Here is a 7,630-nt window from a genome sequence, read left to right on the forward strand (position 1 = left end):
TTCCCAAGAAGGGAACTCTTGTTGACGGGGAAAGAGAACTTTTTTCTATGTTCACTTTCCATCCGTGAGATCTGAGAAAGGCTAGGACGATGTCCGTATGAGCCTTTGCTTTTGACAGAGACGACGCTTGAATCAGGATGTCGTCCAAGTACGGTACTACTGCAATGCCCCTTGGTCTTAGAACCGCTAGAAGGGACCCTAGAACCTTTGTGAAAATTCTCGGAGCAGTGGCTAATCCGAATGGAAGTGCCACAAACTGGTAATGCTTGTCCAGAAAAGCGAACCTTAGGAACTGATGATGTTCCTTGTGGATAGGAATATGTAGGTACGCATCCTTTAAATCCACCGTGGTCATAAATTGACCTTCCTGGATGGTAGGAAGGATCGTTCGAATGGTTTCCATTTTGAACGATGGAACCCTGAGAAATTTGTTTAGGATTTTGAGATCTAGAATTGGTCTGAATGTTCCCTCTTTTTTGGGAACTATGAACAGGTTGGAGTAAAACCCCATCCCTTGTTCTCCTATTGGAACTGGATGAATTACTCCCATCTTTAACAGGTCTTCTACACAATGTAAGAATGCCTGTCTTTTTATTTGGTTTGAAGATAATTGAGACCTGTGGAACCTTCCCCTTGGGGGTAGTTCCTTGAATTCCAGGAGATAACCTTGAGAAACTATTTCTAGTACCCAAGGATCCTGAACATCTCTTGCCCAGGCCTGAGCAAAGAGAGAAAGTCTGCCCCCCACCAGATCCGGTCCCGGATCGGGGGCCATCCCTTCATGCTGTTTTGGTAGCAGTGGCAGGCTTCTTGGCCTGCTTACCCTTGTTCCAGCCTTGCATCGGTCTCCAGGCTGGTTTGGGTTGAGAAGTATTACCCTCTTGCTTAGAGGATGTAGAAGTAGAGGTTGGTCCGTTTCTGCGAAAGGGACGAAAATTAGGCTTATTTCTAGCCTTAAAAGACCTATCCTGAGGAAGGGCGTGGCCCTTTCCCCCGGTGATGTCTGAAATAATCTCTTTCAAATCAGGACCAAACAGTGTTTTGCCCTTGAAAGGGATGTTAAGCAATTTTGTCTTGGAAGACACATCCGCTGACCAAGACTTTAGCCAGAGCGCTCTGCGCGCCACGATAGCAAACCCTGAATTTTTCGCCGCTAATCTAGCTAATTGCAAAGCGGCATCTAGAATAAAAGAGTTAGCCAATTTAAGTGCTTGAACTCTGTCCATAACCTCCTCATACGAAGATTCTTTATTGAGCGACTTTTCTAGTTCTTCGAACCAGAAACACGCTGCCGTAGTGACAGGAACAATGCATGAAATTGGTTGTAGAAGGTAACCTTGCTGAACAAACATCTTTTTAAGCAAACCCTCTAATTTTTTATCCATAGGATCTTTGAAAGCACAACTATCTTCTATGGGAATAGTAGTGCGTTTGTTTAGAGTAGAGACCGCCCCTTCGACCTTAGGGACTGTCTGCCATAAGTCCTTTCTGGGGTCGACTATAGGAAATAATTTCTTAAATATAGGGGGAGGAACAAAAGGTATGCCGGGCCTTTCCCATTCCTTATTTACTATGTCCGCCACCCGCTTGGGTATAGGAAAAACATCGGGGGGCACCGGAACCTCTAGGAACTTGTCCATCTTACATAATTTCTCTGGAATGACCAAATTGTCACAATCATCCAGAGTAGATAATACCTCCTTAAGCAGTGCGCGGAGATGTTCTAATTTAAATTTAAATGTTACAACATCAGGTTCAGCTTGTTGAGAAATTTTTCCTGAATCTGAAATTTCTCCCTCAGACAAAACCTCCCTCCTGGCCCCTTCAGATTGGTGTGAGGGTATGTCAGAAACGTTATCATCAGTGTCCTCTTGCTCTTCAGTGTTTAAAACAGAGCAATCGCGCTTTCTTTGATAAGTAGGCATTTTAGATAAAATATTTGCAATAGAATTATCCATAACAGCCGTTAATTGTTGCATAGTAATAAGTATTGGCGCACTAGATGTACTAGGGGCCTCTTGTGTGGGCAAAACTGGTGTAGACACAGAAGGGGGTGATGCAGTACCATGCTTACTCCCCTCATCTGAAGAATCATCTTGGGCACTATTATTATCTGTGGCATCATTGTCCCTACTTTGTTTGGACACTATGTCGCAATTATCACATATATTTAAATGGGGAGACACATTGGCTTTCATACATATAGAACATCGCTTATCTGATGGTTCAGACATGTTAAACAGGCTTAAACTTGTCAACAAAGCACAAAAAACGTTTTAAAATAAAACCGTTACTGTCACTTTAAATTTTAAACAGAACACACTTTATTACTGAATATGCGAAAAAGCATGAAGCAATTGTTCAAAATTCACCAAAATTTCACCACAGTGTCTTAAAGCCTAAAAAGTATTGCACACCAAATTTGAAAGCTTTAACCGTTTGAAAGCTTTAACCGTGAAAGCTTTAGCCGTTTTTACATTTAACCCCTATACAGTCCCAGGTATCTGCTTTGCTGAGACCCAACCAAGCCCAGGGGGGAATACGATACCAAATGACGCCTTCTATAAGCTTTTTCAGTGGTTCTTAGCTCCTCACACATGCATCTGCATGCCTTGCCTTCCAAAAACAACTGCGCATTAGTGGCGCGAAAATGAGGCTCTGCCTATGACTAGAGAAGGCCCCCATCTGAAAAAGGTGTCCATACAGTGCCTGCCGTTTTTTAACAACAATCCCCAAGATTATAATAACTCTAAAGAGTTATAATCTGTCAAATATGCTTAGCAAAGTAATCGTTTTAGCCCAGAAAAATGTCTACCAGTTTTATAAGCCCTTATAAAGCCTTTTATTCTTTTGCTTAATCGAAGAAAATGGCTTACCGGTCCCCATAGGGAAAATGACAGCCTTCCAGCATTACAAAGTCTTGTTAGAAATGTGGCCAGTCATACCTCAGGCAGAAAAAGTCTGCCAACTGCTTCCCCCAACTGAAGTTACTTCATCTCAACAGTCCTGTGTGGAAACAGCAATCGATTTTAGTAACGTTTGCTAAAATCATCTTCCTCTTACAAACAGAAATCTTCTTCTCTTTTCTGTTTCAGAGTAAATAGTACATACCAGCACTATTTTAAAATAACAAACACTTGATTGAAGAATAAAAACTACATTTAAACACCAAAAAACTCTTAGCCATCTCCGTGGAGATGTTGCCTGTGCAACGGCAAAGAGAATGACTGGGGTAGGCGGAGCCTAGGAGGGATCATATGACCAGCTTTGCTGGGCTCTTTGCCATTTCCTGTTGGGGAAGAGAATATCCCACAAGTAAGGATGACGCCGTGGACCGGACACACCTATGTTGGAGAAAACAAACTTTTCTGTAGTGTAGCTTCCCCCCCCCAAGATCAACCCCCCACCCCTTCCAGATCTCTTAGCTGTTTATTTACAGCTTTCAAAAATGTTTTATTTTTTTACTTTTGCAAGTTTTTCTGTAGTGTAGCGGTTCGCTCCCGCCCCGTGCACGCGCCTGCCCGCCGCCCCCCGTGCATGCGCGCTCCCGCCCCTCCCCCCGATCCCGCCCCCCTCCAGTCCACTCGGCACATCGATGGCCGCCCACCCGCCTCCCAGACTTGCTCCCACCCACCAACGATACCGGCCACCGATGTCCGGTGCAGAGAGGGCCACAGAGTGGCTCTCTCTGCATCGGATGGCCAAGGGGGGTTATTGCAGGATGCCTCGATATCGAGGCATCACTGCAATAACCGGAAAGCAGCTGGAAGCGAGCAGGATCGCTTCCAGCTGCTTTCCAGACCAAGGACGTACGCCACACGTCCTCGGTCATTAACTGTCTTTTTTTTGAGGACGTGTGGCGTACGTCCTTGGTCGTTAAGGGGTTAAAGACTTTTTGAAAGATACCTGGGGTAAATTGAGGGTTACCTCTAATAGGCAGAAAATCTGAATATGTAGGATCAATGCTTAACATGCTACAGAACTTATGCCAGGCTATTACTATATTCTTAAATGATATAAGAGAAGCAACTTAGAAGGTAACTGTCGCGGTTTACAATGGAGTATAGCCTTTAAGGCAAAAGGATATATTAACGAAGTCTCTTCCTCAATAGAAGAGACTGTATTAGCATCTGTGATCCAATCACAAGCAAATTTGATTAACGTGGCTATATTGTATAACTTGACATCAGGGAGTGATAAACCCCCTGTAGATGACTTCTGCATTAATCTAGCCAAAGCGATACGAGGTTTTTTGTCCTTCCATAAGAATTTCGAAATGTATCCATACAATTTCCTAATGTCCTTATTCGTAATGAATATAGGAAGATTTTGGAGTGGATAGAGAAGACGAGGAAAGATGATTGTTTTAATCAGATTCACCCTGGCCGTTATAGCCAATGGGAATGTGGCCCATAATTGTAGGTCTAGTTTAATTTTTTGAAACAGGGGCAAATAGTTTGCTGAGTACCAAAATTTAGGATTCTTATGCAGAAGCAGTCCAAGATATTTAATGGCATTAACCATTTTAAATGGGGTTTTAACAGTAGAACAGGCCGATTTACCGAGACACATCAATTCACTTTTTTCCAGATTGACCTTGTATCCTGAAAATGAACTAAATTCTTTAAGGAGTTGCAATAATGTTGGGATAGATTGGTGAATATCCTCCAAAAAAAAACAGTATATCGTCAGCATATAACAACACTTTTAACCGTTGAGAGCCAAGAGGGATCCCCGGTAAGCTATCCCTTAATCTGATTGCAAATGGTTCCAACGCCAGATTAAACAATAATGGGGATAATGGACAACCTTGTCTGGTGCCCCGTTGCAACATTATCTGAGAAGAGCGCTCCCCATTTATCAATAAATATGAAATAGGTTTGGCATAAATTCTGTTGACAAACTGCACAAAGATTCCTTTAAACCCAAACCTTTCAAGTGACCGGAATAAGTGTTCCCAGATAATAGAATTGAATGCTTTAGTAGCATCTAACGTAAGTACCGCACTATGCTGTACTGACAAGTTTTTATGACCTTGATCAATATTCCAGGCATAGTCCAAAAAGGTAGTAACTTTACGGAAGTTCTTTATTGGGTTCCTAGCAGTCATAAACCCCGACTGGTCAGGATGTATAAGATTCTGTAGACAGCGAGACAATCTTGCCGCTATAATAGTGGCTAAAATCTTATAGTCGGTGTTTAACACCGAAATTGGTCTGTATGAAGCTAAATCTTCAGAATCTTTGCCTTTTTTCAGAATCAAAGAAATGTTTGCAGCAGAAAAATATGAAGAGATTGGATTATCTGAAACATAATAGATATTAAATAGATTTTCCAGTATCAAAAGCAACTCTTCCTTTAAACATTTATAAAATTCTGCAGGAAATCCATCTGGGCCTGCAGCCTTATTCAATTTCAATTGGTCAATTGCATTAACAATCTCTGTACAAGAAATGGGGTCATACTTTCATTATTTATGTTGTCCTCTTTGCCGGTAATTCCATTCTGAAATTGTGAGCTTTTCAGTTTCTGTTAGAAATGGAAGTGCAAAACACTGTTAAATCCAGCACAACCATTGGCTGCACACTCTAGTGACCTATTTATAACGGTCCCAAATTGGCCACAGCAGAGAAGGTAACACAAGTTACAACATGGCAGCTCCCAGTGTTTTATAGACACTAAACTTTACACTTATTTTGTCACTTTTTAAACAACTAATGAAACTTTAAAAAATATATCTACATGTTACTCATGGTCTAATCTTTTCTTTGAATGCATCATTCTATCTAGTATGTATTTAGTGTTTAATGTCCCTTTAAAGGACCAGTCAACACAGTAGATTTGCATAATCAACAAATGCAAGATAACAAGACAATGCAATAGCACTTAGTCTGAACTTCAAATGAGTAATAGATTTTTTTCTGACAATTAAAAGTTATGTTTATTTCCACTCCCCCTGTACCATGTGACAGCCATCAGCCAATCACAAATGCATACGCGTACCATGTGACAGCCATCAGCCAATCACAAATGCATACACGCTTATTCTGTGAATTCTTGCACATGCTCAGTAGGAGCTGGTGACTGAAAAAGTTTAAATATAAAAAGACTTCACATTTTGTTAATGGAAATAAATTGGAAAATTGTTTAAAAATGCATGCTGTATCTGAATAATGAAAGTTTAATTTTGACTTGAGTGTCCCTTTAATCTGGAATTTACAGGAAAACCTGGTCAAAGGTGATAACCACTAGGTCTGCTATAGATTGTGTCACACTCTTAAAGTTTACCTCCCCACAACCCTGTTCCTGCCAGGGTACATAGGTTTCCCTTGCAATCGCATATAAAAGTTAGCATGGTGTGGTGCATAAAAACTATGGAAAAATATGTTTTCTGAACCCAGGGCCACCCTGCCCTTCACTGTGGGATGCCTTAGAACTGAAAGCTAAAAAGTAGTCTGGTCAGTCAGTGCCATCTTAAAATAAACAAAACGTTACGAGAGATATTGTCTTCAATGAGAAGCGCGTGAGTTTTGCTTCCAAAGAGCACTTTCTGTATGAATTTAATGGGCCAATAGTTACAATAATCTTTATTGCTTAGCTAGGGGTCTATACCTTCATACCTACTATTAATACTTATTAAAGTAAGTATTAAAGTGCTAATTAAATTAAGCAGTTGTCTCATACAATGCCAATGTTACTTATCCCACTGCTGTTTATTAACTTTACATGCCATTGATTTGTCATGCTTTTTATTATGCTATACTGGTTAGCAACTCAAACTGTATTGTTCAGTATACTGCTTTTTGTAAAATTAAAGTATTTAATTAAAAAAATAAATTTCTTTCTAATGACACGGTGAGTCCATGGATCATCATCAATTAGTGTTGGGAAAATCACTCCTGGCCAGCAGGAGGAGGCAAAGAGCACCACAGCAGAGCTGTTAACTATCACTTCCCTTCCCACAAACCCCAGTCATTCTCTTTACCTCTAGTGCAAGGAGGAGATGAAGTAATAGGTGTCTGAAAGATTCTTCTATCAAGATTTTTTTGTTTTGAAGACAGGGCAGGTACTGGTGACTAAGGGTTAATTATACCCTGATTAGTTGAGTTCATTAAGGGTTAATAGGGATTTCTGGGTGAATCTATATGGTATACGCTTGTTAGCTTTTGTTTCTAGATGTTTATTCTATGCTGATTAGTCTTATGGCTTTTATTGTGAGAAACCTGCTGATATGTGGGTTACAAATAGTGTTAGCGTGCTCTTTAGTGAAGGTATTAAGCAACGCTTTTTATGGGCTTCAGAACTTGTTCAATATGTCATAGCCGGATTATGGTCCACAAGTACGTTTTTTTTTGGCCAGTAACTCTGTGTACCTTTTTTCCCGTTATGCCGGTTGACAGAAAGGGTCGGATGATGAGACGCGGAGTTAAGGCGCACTTCATTTTTGTTCCGACGTGTGTGATACTATTAGGACCTGCGTGGCTTAATAAGCCCCACCTTCTTCATTTGAACGGAGAGGCGCCATTTTCGGCTCTATCTGTGCTGGTCTGTAGCCCTGCCTCCTTGTTACCGATAGAACGGAGGAGTTTTTCCATTAAGTACATCCTCTCTGTGAATTTTGTTTTCATAG

Source organism: Bombina bombina, chromosome 3 (genome assembly GCF_027579735.1).
Source record: "Bombina bombina isolate aBomBom1 chromosome 3, aBomBom1.pri, whole genome shotgun sequence".
In the NCBI taxonomy this organism is placed as follows: Eukaryota; Metazoa; Chordata; class Amphibia; order Anura; family Bombinatoridae; genus Bombina; species Bombina bombina.